The 25,354-nt window shown below is 50.4% G+C and overlaps 1 protein-coding gene and 1 non-coding gene across 6 annotated transcripts in view; one reads left to right on the forward strand and one right to left on the reverse strand.

Moving 5' to 3' along the window:
* LOC108634329 overlaps positions 1-25,354 on the reverse strand; it is a 279,731-nt gene that overhangs the window by 224,934 nt on the left and 29,443 nt on the right. The gene's annotated exons all lie outside the window — the stretch shown is intronic.
* On the forward strand, positions 13,495-13,567 carry TRNAE-UUC. The gene has a single exon. It is a non-coding gene; the product is annotated as a tRNA-Glu (tRNA).

Below are 25,354 nucleotides of genomic sequence, written 5' to 3' on the forward strand. Positions count from 1 at the left end.
CCTGATGCTGGGAAAGATTGAAGGCAGGAGGAGAAGGGGACGACAGAGGATGAGATGGTTGGATGGCATCACCGACTCGATGGACCTGTGTTTGGGTGAACTCTGGGAGTTGGTGATGGACAGGGGGCCCTGCTGTGCTGCAGTCCATGGGGTCGCAAAGAGTCGGACACGACTGAGCGACCGAATGACAAGCCACACCCTGAAGCACAGCAGCAAATCTTCCCAGCCTCTGTGCTCCTTAATTCTCAGTCATTAATTTAGCGTCTTCTCTGGCACCGATGTATCGCCCAGCTTCCATCTGATGCGGGGCCAGGCTTTAGCTTCTTTTTCCCGGGTCTGTCTATTCTTAGATTCTGGCCCTGACACCATGTTCCATTTTTGCTCATAGAAACTGGGACATGGCAGAAAGACGCGCAATTCCACGGTGTCCAGCACCAGGGGGCGCTCTCTGTAAAGGATAACCTATGTGAACCTTTGGTGCCATTTTTTTCAGAACATAGCCCAGTAGCATCTCTCCCAAATAAAAACATCTCCAAGTCCATCACGGGCTTCCCAGGGGCCACTAGTAGTGAAGAACCGTCCTGCCAATGCAGGAGATGTAACAGACCCGGGTTCGATCCCTGGGTGGGGAAGATCCCCTGGAGGAGGGCATGGCAACCCACTCCAGTATCCTTGCCTGGAGACTCCCATGGACAGAGGAGCCTCCTGGGCTACAGTCTCTGGGGTTACAGAAAGTCAGACACGTGCTCACAAGCTAAGTCCATCAGAGGCTCAGAGACGCTCTTTAGTATTGAGGGTTGGTCTTGGAGAGAAAGAAAGGTAACGTCACCAGTGATCTCCATCAGGACAAATTGCTATCTAATATTTGACTGCTGGAAATGCTATACAACTTATAAATCATTCACATGATTGTACAAGATAAAGAAATCATTCATATGATAAAGAAACACCACCACATTTAATTACCGTTATCTCCACAGCCATCATAAAAAAAAAAATCAATAGGCTACTAGTGTGGAAGAAAAAAAAGCAGCTTTCTGAAGGTCATTCTCTGGGAGCATATTTTTTAAACGGGAAAGATGGGAAACTGCCTCTCTGCTAAGTTTTATAAGTCTTCCATTTCCTCTGCTTTTTCTCTTAGGTGGCTTGTGCGGCTTATAAAACCTTCGAGAAATTTGAAATATTGAGGTGTCTTCCCTGAGAAAAATGCAGCTATGGGACGGGCACGTGCAGTTTGCAGAGGCTCACGACCACCCTAAAGGCCATGCATAGATTTGGGAAGGTTTCCATGGGTTTTAGAATTTGGTAGCCAGGGTGAAGCAGAACACGCATTATGTCTGGGTTCAAAGCCTGGGCGGTGACTACTCACTACCGGCATGTCTTTATGCAAAGTCGCACCCTCAGGGACACTCTGTCAGCTCCAGCATGAATATAATTATTTTATGGAATTACACTTTACACAGGGTTTATGGGCATCGCATGGTAACACCAAGAAGGGAAACCTCTGCACAGAGCTCGGCTACTTTTTTAAAAAAAGACTCAGACTAACAATAATGTTGTTGGTATTACACTTCTCACTGTGACTTTCTACAGATTGTTGCCTTTCTCCAACTCTCCTGTGCTTCTTGACTCGATCAATCAATTCCCAAAACAGTTATTTCTTTCTCATAAAACCAGTGAAGTGTTTACCCGAAAGATTTTTCCCCATTAAAACTTGGTTTAAAAACTCTAATAACCATTCACATTGTATTTAGTCACTTGTGTGCCTAAAAATACAGAAAAGTTGATTGCGTAGCCTTGATGGGCCACGTCAGGGCTATGTGCGTGCTAAGTCACTTCTGTCGTGCCTGACTCTTTGCGACCCCATGGACTGTGGCCCGCCAGGCTCCTCTGTCCATGGGACTTTTCAGGCAAGAATACTGAGTGGGTAGTGATGCCCTCCCCTCCAGGAAATCTTCCCAACCTAGAGATCAAACCTAGGTCTCCTCCATTGCAGGCAGATTCTTTACCATCTGAGCCACCAGGGAAACCCATACTCCATGTATAGCTATTAAAAAAATACTAGCTATATTTCTTACGCTGGACAATATCTCCTTGTAGCTTATTATTTTATACATAGTACGCTGTACTTCTTACGCCGCTCCCCTTGTCTTGCTGTGTTTTCGACAGCGGGAACAGCAGGATCGTCCTGCAGAAGGCTGAGGACATCAACCCCGGGTGTGTTCCAGCACGCCCTCGCCAAATTACCGCAATCTCACTCTGAAACCTCTCTGGACTGTCTCTAATCTCTATGGAAGTAAGATGCCTTTGCATGCTTTACTCTGTTGGACTGACGGAAATACGATTAATGAAACAGGATTTGCAGTCGTTTAGAGAACTCTGCCGGAGAAGGCAATGGCAACACACTCCAGTGCTCTCGCCTGGAAAATCCCATGGACGAAGGAGCCTGGTAGGCTGCAGTCCATGGGGTCCCTAAGAGTCAGGCACGACTGAGCGACTTCACTTTCACTTTTCACTTTCATGCATTGGAGAAGGAAATGGCAACCCACTCCAGTGTTGCCTGGAGAATCCCAGGGAAGGGGGAGCCTGGTGGGCTGCCGTCTATGGGGTTGCACAGAGTCGGACACGACTGAGGCGACTTAGCAGAAAACTCTGCAAATCTACAAGCAATAGAAGAGAGAGAGAGTGAGACAGAGAGACCACGTGAAAAAAGCATCACGGTATTAGGGCGAGAGAGAGAGACAGAGGTTTCACATTAACGCCAGGATCTGAGAGCCTCCGGAGTCAGGAGAAGGCACTTGAGCACTTATTGACTCTTGAGCGATCCCCTGTTTGCCAAACCTCGCTCTGCTTAGAGAGGTCATCTACATTCAAGTCCTCAAGCCGGGGTTCATGATTTAAGACACGACTTGAGAAGCTGGGCTTGGCATCCGTGACGTCTCAGGCCCTGAAGTCAGTCTTCTGATGCACAGGGGAGATTTCTGTCACAGGAAGAAAAGTGACCTGCATTGCAGAGAAGGCGTTCCAAGCTCCAGACGCCTGTTTTCAGCTTTGCATCACTGTCACTATGTCACCGTCAACCACCGCTTTCAGGGAAGAGTCCCAAGCGAAGGTGAGGGGCAGCAGACCACCCTTTTAGTGAAGGTTCTCTGGGGCACCAGGACTTTGAGAGGGTGTGGGAGAGACTGTCCCTGGCGGGGCAAAGAGAAAGATGGGTTAGAGGGTCTGGGATCTTTTTTCTCCTGATCTTAAGTTTAAAAAAGCTTGAACATAATAGAAGAGGTTAAGAAGAACCCTGGAAGGAACGTTTTGCCTATTAAATCCTTGCCACGACCAATTTCACATACTCAATTATCTCGCTTCAGTATAATGTGAGTCTATCTGTCACCTCCCCAATGGAGCATCTACAGTCTCTGTATTTGAAAGGATGTTTGCAAAAAGTCCTTGCATGTAGCCATCTCTCTCTGGTGTGTGTGTGTGTGTGTGTGTGTGTGTGTCTGTGTGTGTGTCTGTGTGTGTGTGTCTGTGTGTGTGTGTCTGTGTGTGTGTGTGTGTCTGTGTGTGTGTGTCTGTGTGTGTGTGTGTGTGTGTGTGTGTGTCTGTGTGTCTGTGTGTCTGTGTGTGTCCGTGTGTTCGTCTATCTCTTAAAAGAGCTTCTAATCAATGGTTCATAAGCTGCAAGTACCCAAAGATTCAGGCAAATGTGGTTCAGCCCTTCTCAGTTACAAACAGATGGTTTCCACCAGCTCAGAGCTTTGCTAGCTCTAGAACAGTTTTTGAAAAGTCTACGTGTGTTACTTACAGGGAAAACGCAAACTGTTAGTCACTGAGTCGTGCCCGAGTCTTTGTGACACCATGGACCGTAGCCCGCCAGGCTCCTGTGTCCCTGGGATTTTCCAGGCAAGAGTGCTGGAGTGGGTTGCCATTCCCTTCTCCAGGGGATCATCCTGACTCAGGGATAAGAACTCTGGTCACCTACATTGCAGGCAGATTCTTTACTGTCTGAGCTATCAGGGAAGTCTGCCCAGGAATGGATTTCAACATCCGTAACAAGTGAGTTGGTTAACTGGGAATGAAAAATTGAACACAAGTTGCTTTTTCCTTGGCTATGAACAGTGAGCAGCAAGCCCAGAATACCGTCTCTCAAAACAGACATTTTATTTAAGAGGCAGCAACATCAACTCCATTTTCTTCCCCCTAAAACATCGCTTCCAGTCAAGGTTTGGAGAAGGAAAATATTAAATACTGGGTATTTAAGTGAGCAGGGCCTCCCAGGTGGCTCAGTGGTAAAGAATCCACCTGCCAATGCAGGAGATGTGGGTTCAATCGCTGGGTGGGGAAGACCCCCTGGAGGAGGAGGCGGCACCCCACTGCAGTGCTCTCGTCTGGGGGAACGCCCATGGCTAAGGCTCCCGGCGGCCTACAGTCCGCGGGGTTGCCAAAGAGTTGGACACGACTGAGCAGCTAAACAACGACCAGCGCCCCAGGAACCTCAGGGCAGCCGAGAAGTGAGTGTGGCCTGTCCGCTGCGGCTCCATCCCAGCTCAGCCACAGGGAGCCTTGCAGGTGTCCAGGGCAGACACCTGGCAGGCGGCAGCAGACGTCCGGGAGAGGGGGGACTGCTGAGAACAAGCGGTCCCCCACACCTCTGTGTGTTCCCTCGGACACTGGCCGCAGGCCACCTCCTGAAAGCTCCCCAGAGAGGCCCCAGCGCACAGGACAGCTCCAAGAAGCCACACAAGTGTGAGTCCCTCCGTCCCGTGTGGCTCTTTGCCATCCCGTGGACTGTAGCCCGCCAGGCTCCTCTGTCCAGGAGAGTCTCCAGGCAAGAATGCCAGAGTGGGCTGACATGCTCTTCTCCAGGGGATCTTCCCGACCCAGGGATGGAACCCGGGTCTCCTGCACTGCGGGATGGTTTAAGGCACCGGACCTGACAGGGGATCCCTCTCTGAATACCCTAGCGGAGACCCTGTCACCTTGGCCATGGCGTCCTCATTTCAGATGCTGTTCACACCCTCTGAGAAAACAGAGCTCTTTCTCAGGGGGCTCCCCTCCTTGCTCTGCAGCTCTTCCCACACGCGTGCTGGGGAGGGCGGGAGCTCCGGGGAGGGGGGGTGCCCCCGCCCCTCTGTCTCTCCCTCCGGTGGGGGTCCGCCCTGCCCTCTGTCTCTCCCTCGGGGTGGGGTCCCCCCACTGTCTGTCTCTCCCTCCAGGTGGGGGTCCGCCCTGCCCTCTGTCTCTCCCTCCAGGTGGGGGTCTCCTTACCCCGCTGTCTCTCCCTCCAGGTGGGGGTCCCCGCAGCCCTCTGTCTCTCCCTCCAGGTGGGGGTCCCCTCGCCCCTCTGTCTCTCCCTCCAGGTGGGGGTCCGCCCTGCCCTCTGTCTCTCCCTCCAGGTGGGGGTCCCCTCGCCCCTCTGTCTCTCCCTCCAGGTGGGGGTCTCCTTACCCCTCTGTCTCTCCCTCCAGGTGGGGGTCCCCGCATCCCTCTGTCTCTCCCTCCGGGTGGGGGTCCCCTGAGGGATCCCCCAGCCCCTCTGTCTCTCCCTCTGGGTGGGGATCCCCCTACCACTCTGTCTCTCCCCCTCCGGTTGGGAGGGTCCCCTCACCCCTCTGTCTCTCCCCCTCCCCTCTGTCTCTCCCTCTGAGTGGGGGTCCCGCTACCCCTCTGTCTCTCCCTCTCTGGTTGGGAGGGTCCCCTCGCCCCTCTGTCTCTCCTCCTCTCTCCCTCTGGGTGGAGGTCCCCTCACCCCTCTGTCTCTCCCCCTCTGTCCCTCCAGGTGGGGATCTCCTCGCCCCTGTGTCTCTCCTCCTCTGTCCCTCTGGGTGGGGGATCCCCTCGCCCCCCTGTCTCTCCCTCTCCGAGTGGGGGTCCCCTCGCCCCTCTGTCTCTCCCCCTCTGTCCCTCTGGGTGGGGGTCCCCTCGCCCCTCTGTCTCTCACCCTCTGTCCCTCTGGGTAGGGGTCCCCTCGCCCCTCTGTCTCTCCCTCTCTGGGTGGTGGTGGGGGTTCCCTTGCCCCTCTGTCTCTCCCCATCTCGTCCTCCGGGTGGGGGTCCCCTCGCCCCTCTGTCTCTACCCCTCATACTTAAAGGTGCACTGGAGATCTTCTCGTGAGTGCAGTCTCCACAAGTCCATTGTTCTGGTGACTGAGATCTACTGGAATCCCAATAAAACCGGCTGCCATTCTTTTCTCCCATCTTTTTAAGATTTTTTTTTTTTTTAACGTGGACCACTTTTAAAGTCTTTATGAGTCTGTTCCAATACTGCTTCTGTGTTCTTGTTTGGATTTTTGGCCCCGCGGCATGTTTAATCCTAGCTCCCCCGTCAGGGATGGAAGCTGCATCTCCCGCATTGGAAGGCAAAGTCTTCACTAGTGGACCAGCCAGGAAGCCCCTCCCCTGCCGCCAGAGTCTTCACCCTGCGAGTCACTGCCCGTCCTTAGTCACAGCCCCCAGCATGCATGCATGCCACCCATGACACGCTGAGCTTGTCACAGCACCCCCGACATCTTGCACAAAGTGCTTCTTCAGTCACTCAGTCATGTCCGACTCTTTGCGACCCCATGAACCTCAGCACACCAGGCCTCCCTGCCCGTCACCAACTCCCGGAGTCTACCCAAACTCATGTCCATTGAGTCGGTGATGCCATCCAACCATCTCCTCCTACATCATCCCCTTCTCCTCCCGCGTTCAATCTCTCCCAGCATCAGGGTCTTTTCCAATGACCGACTTATTTTCACCAAAATGATGTCAACTGAATAATGAGTCAGAACCCGGGAGTCGAGAGGTTTTTTTCCCGTTTGTCTGGTGGGAATGTCAGGATATTTTCCAAAGAGTCGGCTCTTCGTATCGGGTGGCCAAAGGATTGGAGCCAAGGATATTTTCAAGTGGTGTGCTTTGCAGTGCGAGCAACCTGCCTTCACACCCTCGCACTGGGGCTCATTTGAGGGGATCTCTGCTCTGGGAGCCTCTTCCTACCCCGCAGTGGTAGGTGGGTTCCACTCCCTTCTCTTCCTACTAACAACTCCCAGGCCACCCTAGTCAGCGCTGCCGGGACCCCCCCCCTGCCGAACCAGGTTTTCCCAACGCACCCCCTCCCACTCTCCCAGCCTGGACCCCTGGCCTCAGAAGCCGTTCCGGGACTCCATTTCTGCACACCCTTTACCCTCAGAGGCCCCCCGAGGAAATGCCGGGGCGAGAGGAGCACAGCAGCTGAGGGACGCCCTTCCTGCCCTGGGGAATCTGGGGAATAAGCCCCCGCCCCCGGCCCTGAGGAAGGCCGCACACACAGGAGTTTGTGCGCAGGTTCTTACCCAGCTTGCACAGGCGTTTCCGGCTCCCAGCTGTAAAAGGATCCCTGCAGGGCTGCAGCAAAGGCATGAGAGAAAGGAGCCCTGCTGGTTCCTTTAGGGACCGACAGGGAAGACAGGAAATGGGAAGAAGGAAAAAAAAAAAAAAAAGGAAATGGGAAGAAGGGCGCGCGTCCCCCTGCTCCGGTTTCCGTCTTTGTAAACACAGGTTTGATCCCTGGGTCAGGAAGATGCCCTGGGGGAGGGCATGGCAACCCATTCTAGGATTCTTGCCTGGAGACTCCCATGGACAGAGGGGCCTGGCGGGCTACAGTCCATGGGGTTGAAGGAGGAAACAGACAGAGCTGGACTCCGTCTTAGGCCAGGCTTAGAAGATTAGGCTACATGCAAGGTCACCCTCCCAGTGGACGCTGAACATTGCGTTCTGGTGCCTATGGAAATGGCATACAAATGGAAAACCAGACTCCCCGGATGAAAGAGCCTCAGGACCTGGGACTCTCAGTCGCCTGAAAGACTATGCTAATTATCTCTGCAACAGAGCAAAGTCGTAGATTCCGTTATGTTTATCGGGATATGACCACAGGCCTACTGATAAATGTCCACTGTTTAACTATCTAGGCTTATGACACATGAATCGTGGGCTAACTTTGATTGTATCTTTCTTTTCCTTTGATCAGACTAGTTTCAGGGAATTTGGGGAGGCGGATTTGGGCATGTACACTTAGGGTAGATCAGGCTTTCACAAAAACTGATCGACGTCCTCGGCTGAGAGGAGACTCTGCCTCGGACCCGCCGGTGTAATCAGCTGCACTCCAGCGTCTGCACTGTCCTGCTGAGTGAGTTCTTCTCCCAGAATGCGTGGCTGCAGCAAGGCTGCAGAGTCAGACAGGACTAAAGAGATGTACACGCACGCACGCAGGTCGAGGGCTTCCCTGGTGGCTCACGGGTAAAGAGTCTGCCTGCTGCTGCAGGAGACACGGGTTCCATCCCTGACTCGGGAAGACCCCACACGGCACAGAGCAAGGAGACCCGAGCCCCACGGGTGCTGACCCCATGTGCCTGCCCTAGAACGCTACCTTTGCAACAAGAGAAGTCACTGGAATGGCAAGCCCAACCACCACCACTAGAAAGGAGCCCCTGCTCGCTGCACATAGAGAAAGCCCAAACGCAGGGCCAAGGACCCAGCGCAGACACACGTAATTAACCATTTTTTTTTCAACAGGTAAAGCTGAAACAGTGAGATTTTCTTCTGAGTAACAACAACACTGTTCACCCCAACTTTCAAAATGTTTCTAGAAGCACTGAGCATTCTCCCTCCTCCCACAGCTAAATAACCAGCTGTCACGTGAGTCCAGGGAGCCAAGCCCCGAAGCCAGCCAAAGTGGCTTTGCGGGTGATACTGGGTGAGTGAAAAGGGGTGATGTGCACGCTGCCTTGTTCCTTGGCCAGTGTGCAAAACACACACTTTTATTGCGTATTATAAACACTACACAATTATAAATCATAGTTTGATTTCCAAATACACAATACTGAAATCAAACAAATGCAGCTGAGTTATTTACTACTTTCAAGGCTACTGTGGCTCACAACAGATGCCTGCAAACGGACCAGGAACACGACTTCCACTTATAATTTGGATTCCAAGGCACCACACAACTTCAAATTAATATCTAAATAGCCTATTGGGATACAAGTTCTTTCTAAACTATTTTTTATTAAGTTTCTTTTATTTACAGGATTTCTCTTGCAAAGGAGGAGGAGAGGAGGAAGGGAGAAAAGTGAGGAGGAAGAGGAGAAGGGAAAGAAGGAAAAACAGCAGCAACAGCAGAATTTGCCAAGCATGGTGCTGACCAACCGGCCTTGAGGAAACAGGCAGGTAACCTGAGCCGTGTGTCTCCGTAACAACATCAAGAACAGCACCTGAGTAACCCTAACACTGATTGACTGACACGCATGCGTAGCAGTCCTCAGGGCAGGAAGACACCCTTGTGAGGGTGTCTATGAAAGGGCTTGAGTGTCTTTTGCTGTTTAGTCGCTCAGTGGTGTCAGACTCTTTTCAACCTCATGGACTGCAGCGCACCAGGCTTCCCTGTCCTTCACCAACTCCCGGAGTTTACTCAAACTCACGTCCATCGAGCCGGTGATGCCATCCAGCCATCTCATCCTCTGTCGTCCCCTTCTCCTCCTGCCCTCAATCTTTCCCAATATCAGCGTCTTTTCCAACGAGTCAGCTCTTTGCATTAGGTGGCCAAAGTCTCCTGAATGTTGAACATCGTGTTTAGAATAATGATGTTCAGGTCTTCCTGGGGGCCCAATGGTTAAGAATCCGCCTGCCGATGCAGGAGATACAGGTTCAAACCCCAGTCCAGGAAGATCCTACAAGCCGCAGAGCAAGTAAACCCGTGCACCACGATTACTGAAGCCTGAGCGTCTAGAGCCCATGCTCCACAACCAGAGAAGTCACCGCAAGGAGGAGCCTGCCAACCTCAGCTAGAGAATCGCCCCGACTTGCCGCAACTAGAGAAAGCCCATGCACGGCGAGGAAGACCCACCACAGCCTGCGTAAGTCAGTAAAGAAACATCGACGATGCTTAAAGGCAGATGAGAGGGCTGAAGTCTGACCAACCCTTTCACTCATCTTGTGGTCCGACTGCGGGGTCAAACCTAAAGAGAACCCAGCCCCTGCTGGCCTCTGATGGCATCACGTTTCTGAGACTTCAGAGCAGAGGAGGAAACCCTGGACTTCTGGGACTCAGAGAAGTCAGCTGTACTCCAGAGGCCTCTGGGGGACCTACGTGCTGGACACCCCCAACCCGGTGATGCCTGACACTCAAATATCACCCAAGCCAGCCCGAATGATGCCTGCTGACCTGTGTGCCTGGACGGTCACCAGCTGTGTGCCCATCTTAATCAAGAGCTCAGAGATACCCAGCAAGACAAAGGATGTATATTGATTACAAACACGTCTGGAGCTTCCTGGGGGGAGGGGGGTGGGTGGGGGCAGAAAGCAATACTTGGGCATTGAGTCCTACCCCAGGCCACAGGAGTGAAGCCTTGCAACAAGGACGCCTCCAAAGCTGACCGAGCCGCTTTGTAACCATTGCCAAAAGCGCTCAGCCCCCACCCTCCCACCCCCGCCAATCATTACTCACAAGCTTCCTCACTCCCTATTAGGCAGAGATGCGCACTTCAGTAAACACCCCCTAAACCAGTCACCTAACGCCAGCCTTCCAGCAGGAATTTTCTTTGTCTTGAGACTATAAACATTGGCTGTTAACCCATGAAAACTGTCTGTCGAGAGGTTGGGCCTGAAGCAATCTCACTGCCCACTTTATCTCTACTTTTTGTTCTTAGAAAACGTTTCACTCCCTTCTGAAATGCCCTGTGTCTGGGAATTCTTGTCCAGGGGCTCGGACTGCCTCAACACTGGGCACCTGTATTGAGTATACGTGTTTAAAAACAACAGGACTATATGATGACCTTTTACCTTTATCTTGTTAGTTCCACTTTTTCTATTTCATATTCAGTGCTCCCATTTCTTTCGGTTTATCTTTTCCAATTTCTCCATCTCTTTTTTCTTGTTGTTCTTCTTTCTCAAGGCTTTATCAAGTGTAGTAGCAAAGCGTCTGTACACACACATATGGGGCTTCCCTGGCGGCTCAGTTGGTAAAGAATCCACCTGCAATGCAGCAGACCTGGGTTCAACCCCTGGGTCAGAGAGATTCCTCGGAGAAGCAAATGACAACCTAGTCCAGTATTCTCACCTGGACAGAGGAGCCGGGAGGGCTACAGTCTATGGGGTCCCAAGAGTCAGACGCAATTTAGTAACCAAACCACCACACACACACATATAAATAGTATGTACAATATAATCTATATACTTTCAGTTCAGTTCAGTTCAGTCGCTCAGTCATGTCCGAGTCTCTGCGACCGCATGAACCGCAGCACGCCAGGCCTCCCTGTCCATCACCATCTCCCGGCGTTCACTCAGACTCACGTCCATCGAGTCAGTGATGCCATCCAGCCATCTCATCCTCTGTCGTCCCCTTCTGCTCCTGCCCCCAATCCCTCCCAGCATCAGAGTCTTTTCCTATGAGTCAACTCTTCGCATGAGGTGGCCACAGTACTGGAGTTTCAGCTTTAGCATCATTCCTTCCAAAGAAATCCCAGGGCTGATCTCCTTTAGAATGGACTGGTTGGATCTCCTTGCAGTCCAAGGGACTCTCAAGAGTCTTCTCCAACACCACAGTTCAAAAGCATCAATTCTTCGGCCCTCAGCTTTCTTCACAGTCCAACTCTCACATCCATACATGACCACTGGAAAAACCATAGCCTTGACTAGACGGACCTTAGTTGGCAAACTAATGTCTCTGCTTTTGAATATACTGTCTATGTTGGTCATAGCTTCCCTTCCAAGGAGTAAGTGTCTTTTAATTTCATGGCTGCAATCGCCATCTTCAGTGATTTTGGAGCCCCCCAAAATAAAGTCTGACACTGTTTCCACTGTTTCCCCATCTATTTCCCATGAAGTGATGGGAGCAGATGCCATGATCTTCGTTTTCTGAATGCTGAGCTTTAAGCCAACTTTTTCACTCTCCTAAAAATTTTTGCCTATCTAAAAAATTGATGACACTTTGATTCGACTTGTTTGACTTAGTATGAATCAAATGCTACATTTCTAATTTATATTCATTTAAAACTATGATATATTTCCACGTATTTTGGCATCTAAGATTACTGCTAAAGGGCTTTCCCCATTGGATCTGTGGTAAAGAATCTGCCTTCAATGCAGGAGATGCGGGTTCAATCCCTGGGTGGGGAAGATCCCCTAGTGAAGAAAATGGCAGTCCACTCCGGTATTCTTGTCTGGAGAATCCCATGGACAAAGGAATCTGGCGGGCCACAGTCCACAGGGTCGCAAAGAGTCTGACACGACTGAAGGGACTGAGCTCACAACCACATTTCTGCTAAACATCTAGAAAGTTTATTACCTTACTGATAAAAAAATAATTTTTTTTTTGAGTTGGACTTGAAACTTCTAATCCAATTCTGAGAATATGAAGAAAGACCGTGTTGTAAAGAGAAAGGATGCTTTAATAACGCCTGGGTTACTCATCCCAATCTCCCGGGGGCCTGCAAATCCCAAAATGCTTGTGTATGAGTTTGCTGCCACCAGACAGCACCCCAGACTGGAGGCTTCCACAACACAAACGGACTTTCGGCTCTGGAGGCTGTCAGCCCAAGATCCAGGTGCAGGCAGGTTGGGTACTCCTAAGCCCCGCCTTCTGGGCGTGGAGACGGCCGTCTCCTCGTTGGGTCCTCACGCGGCCGTCCCTCTGGGTGTGTCTGTGTCTGCATCTCTTCTTGTAAGGCTTCTTATAGGGCCCAAGCTAATCACCTCATCTTACCTTCATTACTTCCTTAAAGCCCCATCTCCAATTACTGTCACCTTCTGAGGCCCTACGTGTCAGGATCTCAACATGTGATTTCTGGGGGTGACACCGTTCAGTCTAGAGCAGCTTCTCAGAAAAAAAAAAAATATATATACACACACACACACACACACACACACACACACACACACACACACACACACACACACACACACACACACACACACACACACACACACACACATAGAGCTACCGTTCAGTCTAGAGCAGCTTCTCAGAAAAAAAATACACACACACACACAAACACACACAGACACACAGACACACACAGACACACACACAGACACACACACAGACACACACACAGACACACACACAGACACACACCACACACGGCTTCCCTAGTAGCTCAGACGGTAAGGAATCGGCCTGCAATGGCGGACACCCACGTTCGATCCCGGGGTCTGGAAGATCCCCTGGAGGAGGGCATGGCAACCCTCCCGAGTATTCTTGCCCGGGAAAATATCCCATGGACAGAGGAGCCGTGTGGGCTACAGTCCATGGGGTTGCAAAGAGTCAGACACGACTGAACATGCACGCATGCAAAGGCTCACTTAAGAACATGTGAGTTTGGGTCCTTAGGTCCTTTAAAATATAACTGAAGCATCAATAATATACCATAACATAGAGAATAGAGAATAAAAATAAAGAATCATCGACCACCTGATTTTTGGCAGGGAGGCTAAATTTTGGGTGATAAAAGGAGGTGAAGAAATGGACTATATTGCTCGGACTTCCCTGGTGGTCCAGTGGTTAGGACTTGGAGCTTTCACTGCCAAGGGCCCAGGTTCAATCCCTGGCCAGGGAACTAAGATCTCACAAGCTTGGTCAGGGAACAAAGATCTCATAAACCTGGTCACGGAACTAAGATGTCACAAGCCATGCAGCACAGCTGATAGGAACAGAATGAAGGGACAAAAGAGGCAATTAAATGGTTAATCCCACTAGGGGATTATACACGGAAAACTATGGGAAACTCCTGTACGTTAATGATTCCTCAAGAAGGCAGGCTGGCTTAACCCCAAAACCAAGCTGGCTTGCTTAGCAACAAAAGCACACTACAGAAGCACGGGACGCGCCCCCAAACTCTGAACCAATGGTGGCAGGAGCCCCACATCTTGTCCCGGGAGCTCAGTGAGTTCAGCTCAGTTCAGTCACTCAGTCGTGTCCGACCCTTTGCAACCCGTGGACTGCAGCACGCCAGGCCTCCCTGTCCATCACCGACTCAGTAAGTTAACGACTCTCAAAACAGGCTCTGTACACATAAGGAAAAATCATTTAAGGGAAGGTGATGTATCAAAATGAGAGACCCTCGTTGTACTCGGACCTGAAAATATTTCTCCAAAGTGCTTTACGACAGTCCCGGCCTGAACACACGGGGACAAATTTCCCTGCCCTACCTGGGGGAGGAACTGATGATGGAAACCACATATATTCAAGAGAGTCAAAGGTCTTCTCCCCTGACCCCTTCCTCCAAGTATAAAACTGCAGCCCACCGAGTTCTCAGGGTGGCATTTCTTGCCCACCCGCTTGGAAGCCTCAGAAGCATCCTATTCCATGAAATCATTCTTACCTACCACTTTGCTCTCACTGAATTCTCCTCTGCTCTGACATGAAGGACCGGGGTTACCAGAGCTCCTCGGAGCCCCTTAAAATGACACAAGTTGGTTTAGCAGCCAGGGGGGAAAAAAAAAGGACTATATTTGCAAATAACTCCCAGTTGTGAGTGAGAGGAGATAAAAATAATGAATATCCATACTGAGGTAATTCGGGAGAAAATGCATGAAATATACCCCCATCTCTTCCACAAGTCAGCTCCTGGAAGGATTGCTTCCTCCCGTCCTGTTCCTCCTGTCCCGAACGTGCTCCTGTGTCCAGCCCACTGCCTCTGCTGAGGCCTCACCTTGCCCACTGCCACACACCAGCACACTGAGTCACCCCCAGGAGCCACTTTCTGTGTCCCCCATGCCTGTATATGCTGAGTTGCTCAGTCTGACTGCGACCCCATGGACTGTAGCCCCGCCAGGGATTCCAGGCAAGAATAATGCAGGGGGTTGCCATTTCCTCCTCTGGGGCATCTTCCCCACCCAGGAATCGAACCCGCACCTCCTGCGTTGGCACTAAGCCACCAGGGAAGCCCCACCGTCCCCCACAGAGAATCCCTGCACTGAACTGGGTCTCCTCTGTGCCAAGGTGGCTCCTGACAGAGGCTCTCGAGGGGGAAGGACAGCCCGCCTCCTCTCCAGCAGTTCAACTCAGCCGGGCATTCCCGCTTCCTCCTGTTCACAGGGGCCAACCTCTCACACTGCTCTGCTCCAAGATCTCCATGGCAGGAAGGGCAAGCGCCCCTCTGCCTGTGGCTTCCCTTCTTATCAATCTTCCTGTGCCCTTTCCCGCTGCAGGCCACTTCCAACGAGAATCAGGCTCCGCATCACTTTAACAGGTTCCAGTGGTCACGTATGGATGTGAGAGCTGGACCATAAAGAAAGCTGAGCGCCAAAGAATCGATGTTTTTGAACTGCGGTGTTCGAGAAGACTCTTGAGAGTCCCTTGGCCTGCAAGGAGATCCAGCCAGTCCACCCTAAAGGAGATCAATACTGAATACTCATTGGAAGCACTGATGCTGAAGCTGAAGCTCCAATAGTCTGGCCACCTGATGTGAAGAACCGACTCACTGGACAAGACCCTGATGCCCGGAGAGACTGAAGGCGGGAGGAGAAGGGGACGACAGAGGATGAGATGGTTGGATGGCATCACCGACTCAATGGACGTGAGTTTGAGTAAGCTCTGGGAGTTGGTGGTGGACAGGGAGCCCTGGCGTGCTGCAGTCCATGGGGTCACAGAGAGTCAGACACGACTGAACAAGTGAACAAGAACAAACGTGTGAAACAGAGGTAGTGGGAAGCCGCTGTATTACACAGGAAGCTGAGCGTAGCGCTCTGCGATGACCTAGAGCGGTGGGCTGAGGTGCGGGCTGGGAGGGAAGCTCAAGAGGGAGGGCATGGATGTATACTTGTGGCTGGTTCCCAGGTGTACAGCGGAAACTAACACAACATTATAGAGCAGTTATTGCTGTTCAGGTGGTGAGTCACGCCCGACCCCACGGACTGCAGCACGCCAGGCTTCTCTGTCCTTCACCAGCTCCCTCAGTTTCCTCAAACTCATGTCCGTGGAGTCAGTGATGCCGTTCAACCACCTCATCCTGTGTCGTCCCCTTCTCCTCCCGCCTTCAATTTTTCCCACCATCAGGGTCTTTTTGCATCAGATGGCCAAAGGATTGAAACTTCAGCATCATTTCTTCCAATTATATGCCAACTTAAAATAAAATGAACTGCGGGTTCTCTGGTGGCTCAGTGGTAAAGAACCCGCCTGCCAAAGCAGGAGACAGGGGTTCAATTCCTGGTCCAGGGAAGATCCCACATGCCTCGAAGCAACTAAGCCTGTGTGCCACAACTTGTGAGCCTGTCTTTGGAGCCTGGCAACTGCAACTACCGAAGCCCAGGAGCCGTAGGGCCCTGTGCTCCACGACCAGAGGACCCCTGTGATGAGAAGCGTGCGCACGGCAACTAGAAATGAGCCACCGCTTGCCGCAACTAGAGAGAAGCCTCAGCAGCGACGCAGACGCAGCACGGCCCACCGATAAAGAAAGAAAATTGTAAAAAAACAGTGAAATAAAATATTTAGAAACAGAAAAAATCAAAAATAGAATAAACAGCTCTTTCCTTCCTTGCCTCCTGTGCCTGCCTAAAGTTTTTACGCAGAGACACTCTTCACTGAAATCACGGGGGCTGCAAACCAGCCCAAGGAGGACCAGACGCAGGCTCTGCTCTTCATTTTACGGCCCAAGAGATAAAGAATATTTTTTAACTCTTTTTTTTAATCATTGAAGAAAATCAAGAGCACACTTGGTGGCACATGCAAATTACTGACACTGATTTTTCAGTCAACAGCCTTTTTACGAGCACACAGACACCCTCACGGGTTCAAGCACGGTCACTGCAAGCTTCTGCAGCGCAGTGCAGAGCGGAGTGCTTGCAAAGACTCAAGTATTCACTGTCCACGCAGAACAGGAAAAGCCTGCTGATCCCAGCCTCAAAGGTAACCCTCCACTCTCTCTATTCCAGGACTTAAGTTAAGACTTGACCGGCTGGCCGCCCAGCTTTCCTTTTGGTGTGCAAAGCAGGCCGCAAATCCCCTTTCAGGAGAAAGCCTGCCTTTCAGGATCACCAGCTTCACCTCAGGCTCTCAAAAAGATCGTTGGGCTTTGGGGGTGGAGGTGAACGATGACCTCATTATTTCTTCTTTCTACTCCTGCTTTAGAAATCCTTATCGGGCATTTTAGATAATGGATGATTCCGGCTCCCCGGAAGGGGTTGGGGGGTGGGGAGGCTGAGCCCAAGGACCAGCAAGAGCAACAGGGCTATTTCTCATCAACCATCACCCTCAGTGCAAACGCGAAATAAACTATCACCTTCGGTGCAAACACAAATGATACCGTGGAGGGCGGGGAGGAGTATAACAGTCAACAGGGCAGGGGCTTAGGAGACGGGAACGACTGAGGGCTGAACAAGACCCCGTAGGGCTGAGGAGGATGGCGGGGGGGAGGGGACACAGGAGGGAAGGGTGTAGCTCCCCCCGCCCAGAATAATGGAAGCAAAAGTCTCAGAACCGAGAGGCGGGAGTGAGGAGTGAAGCTCCTGTTGTTCCTCCAGGAGCTGGACGCTATCTGCAGACTAGGAGATCCTGCGAAGGATCAAAACACACCGACCCCTTAAAAGGCAAGTGGTTAAAAAAAAAATCATTCCAAATTCACAGAACCTTGATGAACTCATCAGTGGTAAAGGTTGATAGCAAGCACTGTTCCTCCCAGCTGTTACAGGTCATGGTGAGTGTAAATTTTGCAGGTGTTTGAAAAAAAATTTTTAAAGGCAAGTGATTACTCTTCCCTCATGTTCTGAAGCAGATGAACCAATGTTGCAATCACTCCAGATACATTCTGTCCAAGTGCTAAAGGGGATGCGATAAGTCTTGCAACCAAGGTGCTCAGATTTAACTGCCTGCAGGCAGCAAGTGAGAGAAACTTAGGAAACATATGCAACTGAATGACACCCTATACACCTTAATGACACCCTATCTCATGAACGCAAGGACAAACACAAATGAGAAGGACCATGAAGAGAGGGCTGGGGGAAAGGGCAACACGAGCATCGGGACAGCCTCTTCCGGTCTCGTTTTCCCCACAAGCTTCACACTCTGCTTTTTCCGAGCTAGGTGCTCTGTGAACCCTTGTGTCTTTAACACTTTGGTTTTTTGAGGGTTTTTTTTTTTTTTGGCAGCCCCCTCTAATTCCCACTTAGGGCTTCCCCGGTGGCTGAGCTGGTAAAGAGTCCGCCTGCAATGCAGGAGACCCCCGGTTTGATTCCTGGGTCCAGAAGATGCCCTGGAGAAGGGACAGGCTACCCACTCCAGTATTCTTGGGCTTCCCTTGTGGCTCAGCTGGTAAACAACTGCCTGCAATGCGGGAGACCTGGGTTCGATCCCTGGGTTGGGAAGATCCCCCTGGAGAAGGGAAAGGCTACCCACTCAGACATGGCTTCAATCCCTGTGTCGGGAAGATCCCCTGGAGGAAGGGCATGGCAGCCCCTTCCAGTATTCCTGCCTGGGAAATCCCGTGGGCAGAGGAGCCTGGGGAGCAAGTCGGTGGGGTCTCAGAGAGTCGGACACGACTAAAGCAGCTGAGCAGGCACATGCACACTTGATAAACAGCACTGCAATGAGCTCTCCAAGATACGCAATTCCCAGGGGCTTCCCTGGGGGCTCACTGGGTAAGAAACCTGCCTGCCAATGCTGGGGACACAGCTTCCGTCCCTGGTCCGGGAAGATCCCACATGCCTCAGAGCAACTGAGCCCTGTGCACCAGAACTACCGAGCCTGTGGTCAGAAGCCACGAGAGAAGCCACTGCAGGGAGAAGGCCACAGAGTGGAACACAGTGTAAAAAGATACGCAATCCCCAACAGGGAATCTCAAAGGAACGAAAATGAGTCCATAAGCGGTCATGATTGCGACCACATAAAATAGGAAATCACGGGGAGTGTAGTTTATCTTAATTTATAGAGATGTTGGTGTTGGAGAAGACTCTTGAGAGTCCCTTGGACTGCAAGGAGATCCAACCACTCCATCAAAGGAAATCAGTTCTGAATATTCATTGGAAGGATGGATGCTGAAGCTGCAACTCCAATCCTTTGGCCAACCTGATTCGAGGAATTGACTCATTGGAAAAGACCCTGATGCTGGGAAAGATTGAGGGCAGGAGGAGAAGGGGATGTCAGAGGATGAGATGGTTGGATGGCATCACCGACTTGACGGACATGAGTCTGAGCAAGCTCTGGGAGTTGGTGATGGACAGGGAGGCCTGGCGTGCTGCAGTCCATAGGGTCGCCAAGAGTCAGACACGACCGAGTGACTGAACTGAACTGAACTGAACTGATAGAGCAGATGTGTTTTGAACTACTGACTGAAAATAAAGATACACAGTTCTTCCCAGGATTCCTTTATAGAAAGAACTACCTGCAGACCCTTGCAGAATGCATCTGAGCACCATGACAGAAAGACAGGAGCTAAGAAAATATCAGGTGATTTTTTTTTCCACTGGACACCTTCCAACCTGAGGGGCTCATCTTCCAGCGTCATCTCTTTTCCCCTCTTCACCCTTCATGGGTCTCCAGGCAACACTGGAGTGGTTTGCCATTCCATCCTCCAGGGGATCACAGTTTGTCAGAACTCTCCACCATGACTTGCCCATCTTGGCTGGTCCCACACGGCATGGCTCATAGCTTCGCTGAGTTACACAAGCTTTGCCATGACCAGGCGGTGATCCATGAAGAGACCCAGAAGAGATAGTGCTGATTTATTATGCACTGCAATAGCAAATTAAAAAAAAATTTTTTTGAACCAGTTAATTGTAAAGGAAATCAGTCCTGAATATTCACTGGAAGGACTGATGCTGAAGCTGAAGCTCCAATCCTTTGGCCACCTGATGCAAAGAGCTGACTCATTGGAAAAGACCCTGATGCTGGCAAAGATTGAAGGCAGGAAGAGAAGGGGACCTCAGAGAATGAGATGGTTAGAAGGCATCACCGACTCGATGGACATGAGTTTGAGCAAGCTCTGGGAGTTGGTGATGGATAGGGAAGCCTGATGTGCTGCCGTCCATGGGGTCAAAAAGAATCAGACAGACTGAACTGAACTGATCCTTTTTTCCCCTTCAATTTTGGCTGTGCCAGGCCTTCATTGCAGCATGCGGGCTTTCTCAAGTTGCAGTACGTGGGCCTACTGTCCTGCACCCTGTGGGAACTTAGTTAATTGACCAGGTATTGAATCCTCGGCCCGTGCATTGGAAAGCGGATTCAACCACCGGACCACATGGGAAGTCCCCTGGAAAGGATTATATTTTCATGTCTACTATCCACCTAACCTGTTAATCTTACACACATTTTCTGTCATTAGCTCACATTTATGACTTAACACTCAAGAATCATGAAAAATAAAACACAAATTCTGCACAACTAAACGTCATTCCTGAGTGAAACATGCTTTAATCTTCTAAAACTGGTAGCCCAACTTTGATCCAGAGATGGGCCCCAGTTGTAAGTTGCAGGATACATGCTTTCTGGCTGATTCACTAACTTGGAGATCAACCAGGCAGCAAATATGAAAACAAACCAAGAGGGGGGTGTTTGCCAGTGACTTCTTAGAAGGCAAACATCACAGCCCTGAGCTTAATTCCAACACCACAGGCTTAAGGAAAGACTCTGCCAAAAGTGGAGTCAAGCAGAGAATCACAGCGCTGGAGAAAAAACCCCAAGGAATGGTTTCCAGGAAGAACGAGTTCTAAGGAGGTCTTCGATGCCTGGCCACGCTGTATACTGTGTTTGGGACGATGTCTGTGTTTTTTTCAGTCCGGCGGGTGTAAACTGCTGGCCAGGAAAATCTGTGCAATGTCATAGCAGTCCAGCCCCTTGGCTGGATTTCCAACATCCAGCGTGTCTCTGGGCAGGTAACAGCGATACGACCCGCATTCCTTTCCCACGCTTTTCTGAGAAGCCGTTGCGAGTTCTGGATGGTTTTGGAAGATCATGCTCGTCCAGATGACATCTCTATTTATTCTGCCTTTAAGCTTCGTGCTTGAAGACCCGGGTCTGCTCAAGGGCTTGCGGCTCTCCAGCAACCTGGAGTGTTACGCTGAATGGACTGGGTTCTCTCTGCATGTGGATCATTAATTAACCAAGGTTCCGATTAGGCTTCCCTGGTGTCTCAGCAAGAAAAGAAACTGCCTGCAATGCAGGAGTCACGGGGGATGCAGGTTCAATCCCTCGGTCGGGAAGATCCCCCTGGAGGAGGGCATGGCAACCCACTCCAGTATTCTTGCCTGGAGAATCCCATGGACAGAGGAAGCCTGGTGGGCTACAGTCCATGGGGTTGCACTGAGTCAGACATGACTGAAGCAACTGAGCGCGCACACAAACTATCCTGAAGGAATAAAGACTGCTTGCGTGTAATTTTTTTAAGTATTTTTTTTTAATGTGGACTATTGTTAAAGCCTTTATTGACTTTGTTTCAATATCGCTTCTGTTCTATGTTTTGGTTTCCTGACCACGAGGCATCTGGGATCTTAACTCCCTGACCAGGGATTGAACCCGAACCCCCTGGGTTGGAAGGCAAAGTCTCAACTTTACTTAGCTTCTGCAGAAAGTTGCACTGTATTCCCAAGCTGAGCTCCATCCAAAGTCCAGGTATATTATATTTTCTAGGTATTCTGTGCTCTATAGACATCCATTCAGTGGTACTTACCTTGCGTGTCCTTCTGCAACAGAATCCTTCCCTAAATATCATTTTGTGGGTTTCCAAAGAGGTGGTAAATATTCAATGGTTCTTTAGGAAACAGCTCAGAAAGTTGTGATTAAAAAAAAAAAAAATTCAACCGAATACTAATTTGACTGCAGTGCCTTTTTATTATTCAAGGACAAATGTAATCATTTTTTAAAAGAGTTCTAATCTTCATCATCTAGAAAACCTATGAAAGCCTTAAACATTACTGTCTTGCCATCAAATGGCATACAAGGGGGAAAAAAAACTACACGTAATTTTACTACTAAAGGAAATGAAAATTACTATTGGAGTCATAAAATCATTATTACTATTCATGTTAATGCCTCATGAATAAAGTTCTAGAAGAGAAATGTGCATGCATTGAGACTTAAAGCAAGGGCTATATACTTTTATGACATCTTTAAATTCACACGGAACTCTGTAGCTGGCTACTTTCTTACACACATACACACACCAGCTCTCTGTGAAGGTCCCCAAGTAACACCATGGAAGCCTCACTTTTCCCGCTACCTCTTCATGGATGGTTTGGCTGAAAGTCACGTGTCACAGTGAACTTGCTGAGGATCAACAGTTCAAAGGTCAACCCGGCACCCACACCCAAGATGTCCATTTCCAAGTCACATGCCCTTTCCCATTTTTTTTTTAACTTAATTTGTAAAGAATTTCTCTTGTGCAAAATGTACATGGAGCCAAATCACCTCTGCCGCTAAAAGTACTGTTGTGTAACTTTCAGGCTTGTAAACAGTCTACCTGAAAAAAGCTATTCATTTATGTTATTTATTTTAGGCTGTGCCGGGTCTTCGTTGCCGGGGTGAGGGGGGGCGGCGCTTTTCTCCAGTTGCAGAGAGCCAGGGACTGCTCTTCATCTCGGTGCATGGACTCCTCTCTGCGGTGTCCTCTCCTGTTGAGGAGCCCAGGTTCAACAGTGGTGGCACACGGGCTTAGATGCCCCGTGGCAGGCGAGATCGTCCTGGGTCAGGGATCATACCCACGTCACCGGCAGTAGCAGACGGATCCTTAACTGCTGAGCCACCAGGGAAGCCCGTAAAAGGTCTATTCGAACTATTAAAAATGATGGCTACTTCACTTACAATGTGAAAAGTACAGAGATTTAATGTAATGATTCTGCATTAGATTTTATTTCCACTCTCTTTTATCACTGGTTACCAGTTTCTCTGGGCTTCCCTGGTGGCTCAGATGGTAAAGAATCTGCCTGTGATACAGGAGACCCGTGCTTGATCCCTGGGTCGGGAAGATCCCCTGGAGGAGGGCATGGCAACCCACTCCAGCCTTCTTGCCTGGAGAACTGCATGGCGAGAGCTGGACACGACTGAGCGACCAACACTTTTACGTCTCTTTCACCAATTTCTCCGCCCTTGCTTTGCTGTTGTCCGGTCGCCAGGTCATGTCCCACTCTTTGTGAGCCCACAGACCGTACCATGCTAGGCTTCCCTGTCCACAATCCCGCAGATTTTGCTCAAACTCAGGTCCATGGAATCAGTGATGCCATCCAACCATCTCATCCTCTGTTGCCCTCTTCTCCTTCTGCCTCCAATCTTTCCCAGAATCAAGGCCTTTTCCAGTGAGTTGGCTGTTCACATCCAGTGGCCAAAGTATTGGAGCTTCAGCTTTAGCATCAGTCCTTCCAATGAATATTCAGGGTTGATTGCCTCTAAGACTGACCAGTTTGATCACCCTGCAGTCCAAGGGACTCTCAAGAGTCTTCTCCAGTGCCACAGTTTGATTCTTTGAAACTCTTCATTGATTCTTGGCACTCTGCCTTCTTTATGGTCCAGCTCTTATATCTGTACATGCCTACTGGAAAGAGCATAGCCATGACTATACAGACACCTTTGCTAAGTGGGTCTTTAAAATCTAAGCTGATACCACCATGCTGGAGTACCAAGATTCACACGTGAGGCAAGAGAGAAAGTTGACGTGGGGGTGGTTATCAGGCTCCCAGCGAGTGTCATCTGGGCATCACACACCCAGCTGACGGAGCCTGCCTTTTCCTACTTCAGGATCCACCGTGCATTATATGTTCTCCCAGCAGGATGGGTGGACAGACCGCAGTTTGAGTGAGAAACCAGACCGGGGGTCCTTCTTTCAAAGTGCTGTCTGAACAGAAGGGCCAGGGCCTGGAGGCAAAGGAACGAAACGGAGGAGCTTGCTTCAAATTCCATTCTAGCATCGTGCTTGCCTCAGAGATGATGACTTGTCATCGTATCATGGAGTCTATAAGCAGGGACTCCAAAGTCCCGGTGCCCCAGTGCCGGAGGTGACTGCAGCCCAGTTCCGTTAGCCTGGCCCTTATTCCCGCCGTCTGTCTGAAGCGCCTCACGCCATGAAGCCTCATGCTGCGTTTAAGCACACCAATCTTGGCCTCGTGAAGTCTCGTGGCCAGCTCTTGTGACAGCCTTCAGCCAGCCCGTCTCTCTTGCTCTGGAGTGTATTTGCAACGCCAGCTTCCGTGAGTGAGCTGGAATAACACCTCGGACTTTTGGACACAACACTAAAACACCTTTTTATTTCCCCAAGTACAATGTTGCATTGACTTTATTCACTTCTATTTTTGGCTGTACGGGGTCTTTGTGGCTGTGCATGGGCTTTCTCTAGTTGAAGAGCGCTACTACAGGGGGTCACTCTGGTTCCAAAGCACAGGCTTCTGGTGGTAGGAGCTTCTCTTGTGGCGGAGCACGGATTTTCAGAACACGAGCTTCACAGGTTCTGGCGCATGGGTTTTTGCTTCTGATGGCAGCGGCTTCTGTTGTAGCGGAGCATGGATTTTCAGAACACGGGCTTCACAGGTTCTGGCACATGGGGTTTTTTTTTTTTTTGGCTCCACAGCATGTAAGCTGTTCCCAGACTGGGGATCGAATCTGGGTCCCCTGCCCTGGCAGGCAGATTCTGAACCACTGGACTGCCAGGGAAGTCCTGCACTTAAGAATCTTGACCCTCCAAAAAGATGGCAAAGAATCCACACACAAAAAAGTCATGAAAATACAGACTTCATTCACTCATCAGATCATTCCTTTGACACGTGCCCTGATCTCCTCCGGTCGTAAAGATGATGAGGAACTGAAGCTGCGGGACCTGCATGGACAACTGGAATTCAAGCTCTGGGTGACCCTCCACGGGGCCGTTTTGAAAATGAAGCTCGATCCTCAGCCCAGCCCACTCTATTCCCAGCTCTCTGCCTTGGAGCTGAAGGCGAGACACTGATACCCATACCTGCCATGCAGCTCAACTGGCATGAACAGGGTCCCTCAGGGTGGCAACAGGGACACGGAACCTCACTTCTCTCCCTGTGGGTCCTTCCTCAGCCACCAGCCCTCATCAAACGCCATGGGATGTCCATTCCATACCGAGAGCCTGCCCATCTTTCCTTTCTCTTTGCTTCCATCCAGATCATCCCATCCACGTTTTGAAAAGTGTTCTCTTTCACGAATACACATTTTTTTGTTTCTTTTTTCAATAATGATGAACTTCTAGAAACTGCTGAGTCACAGGCCCACTTAGAGGTAAGCCTCCCTGATGACCTGAGTTTTCATTTCCTCTTTCCAAATCAATTCCCTACTGGGAACAGGCCATGCGCCCAAATCCCAGGGTGGCTGGTTTGGACAATGACCCACGGGGATGTGTTCTGGTCACACTTCTCCCCATCTCCCAGGCGGACTCAGTTTCTGCTTTCCCTTGCCTGAACAT

Source organism: Capra hircus, assembly GCF_001704415.2.
Source record: "Capra hircus breed San Clemente chromosome X unlocalized genomic scaffold, ASM170441v1, whole genome shotgun sequence".
In the NCBI taxonomy this organism is placed as follows: Eukaryota; Metazoa; Chordata; class Mammalia; order Artiodactyla; family Bovidae; genus Capra; species Capra hircus.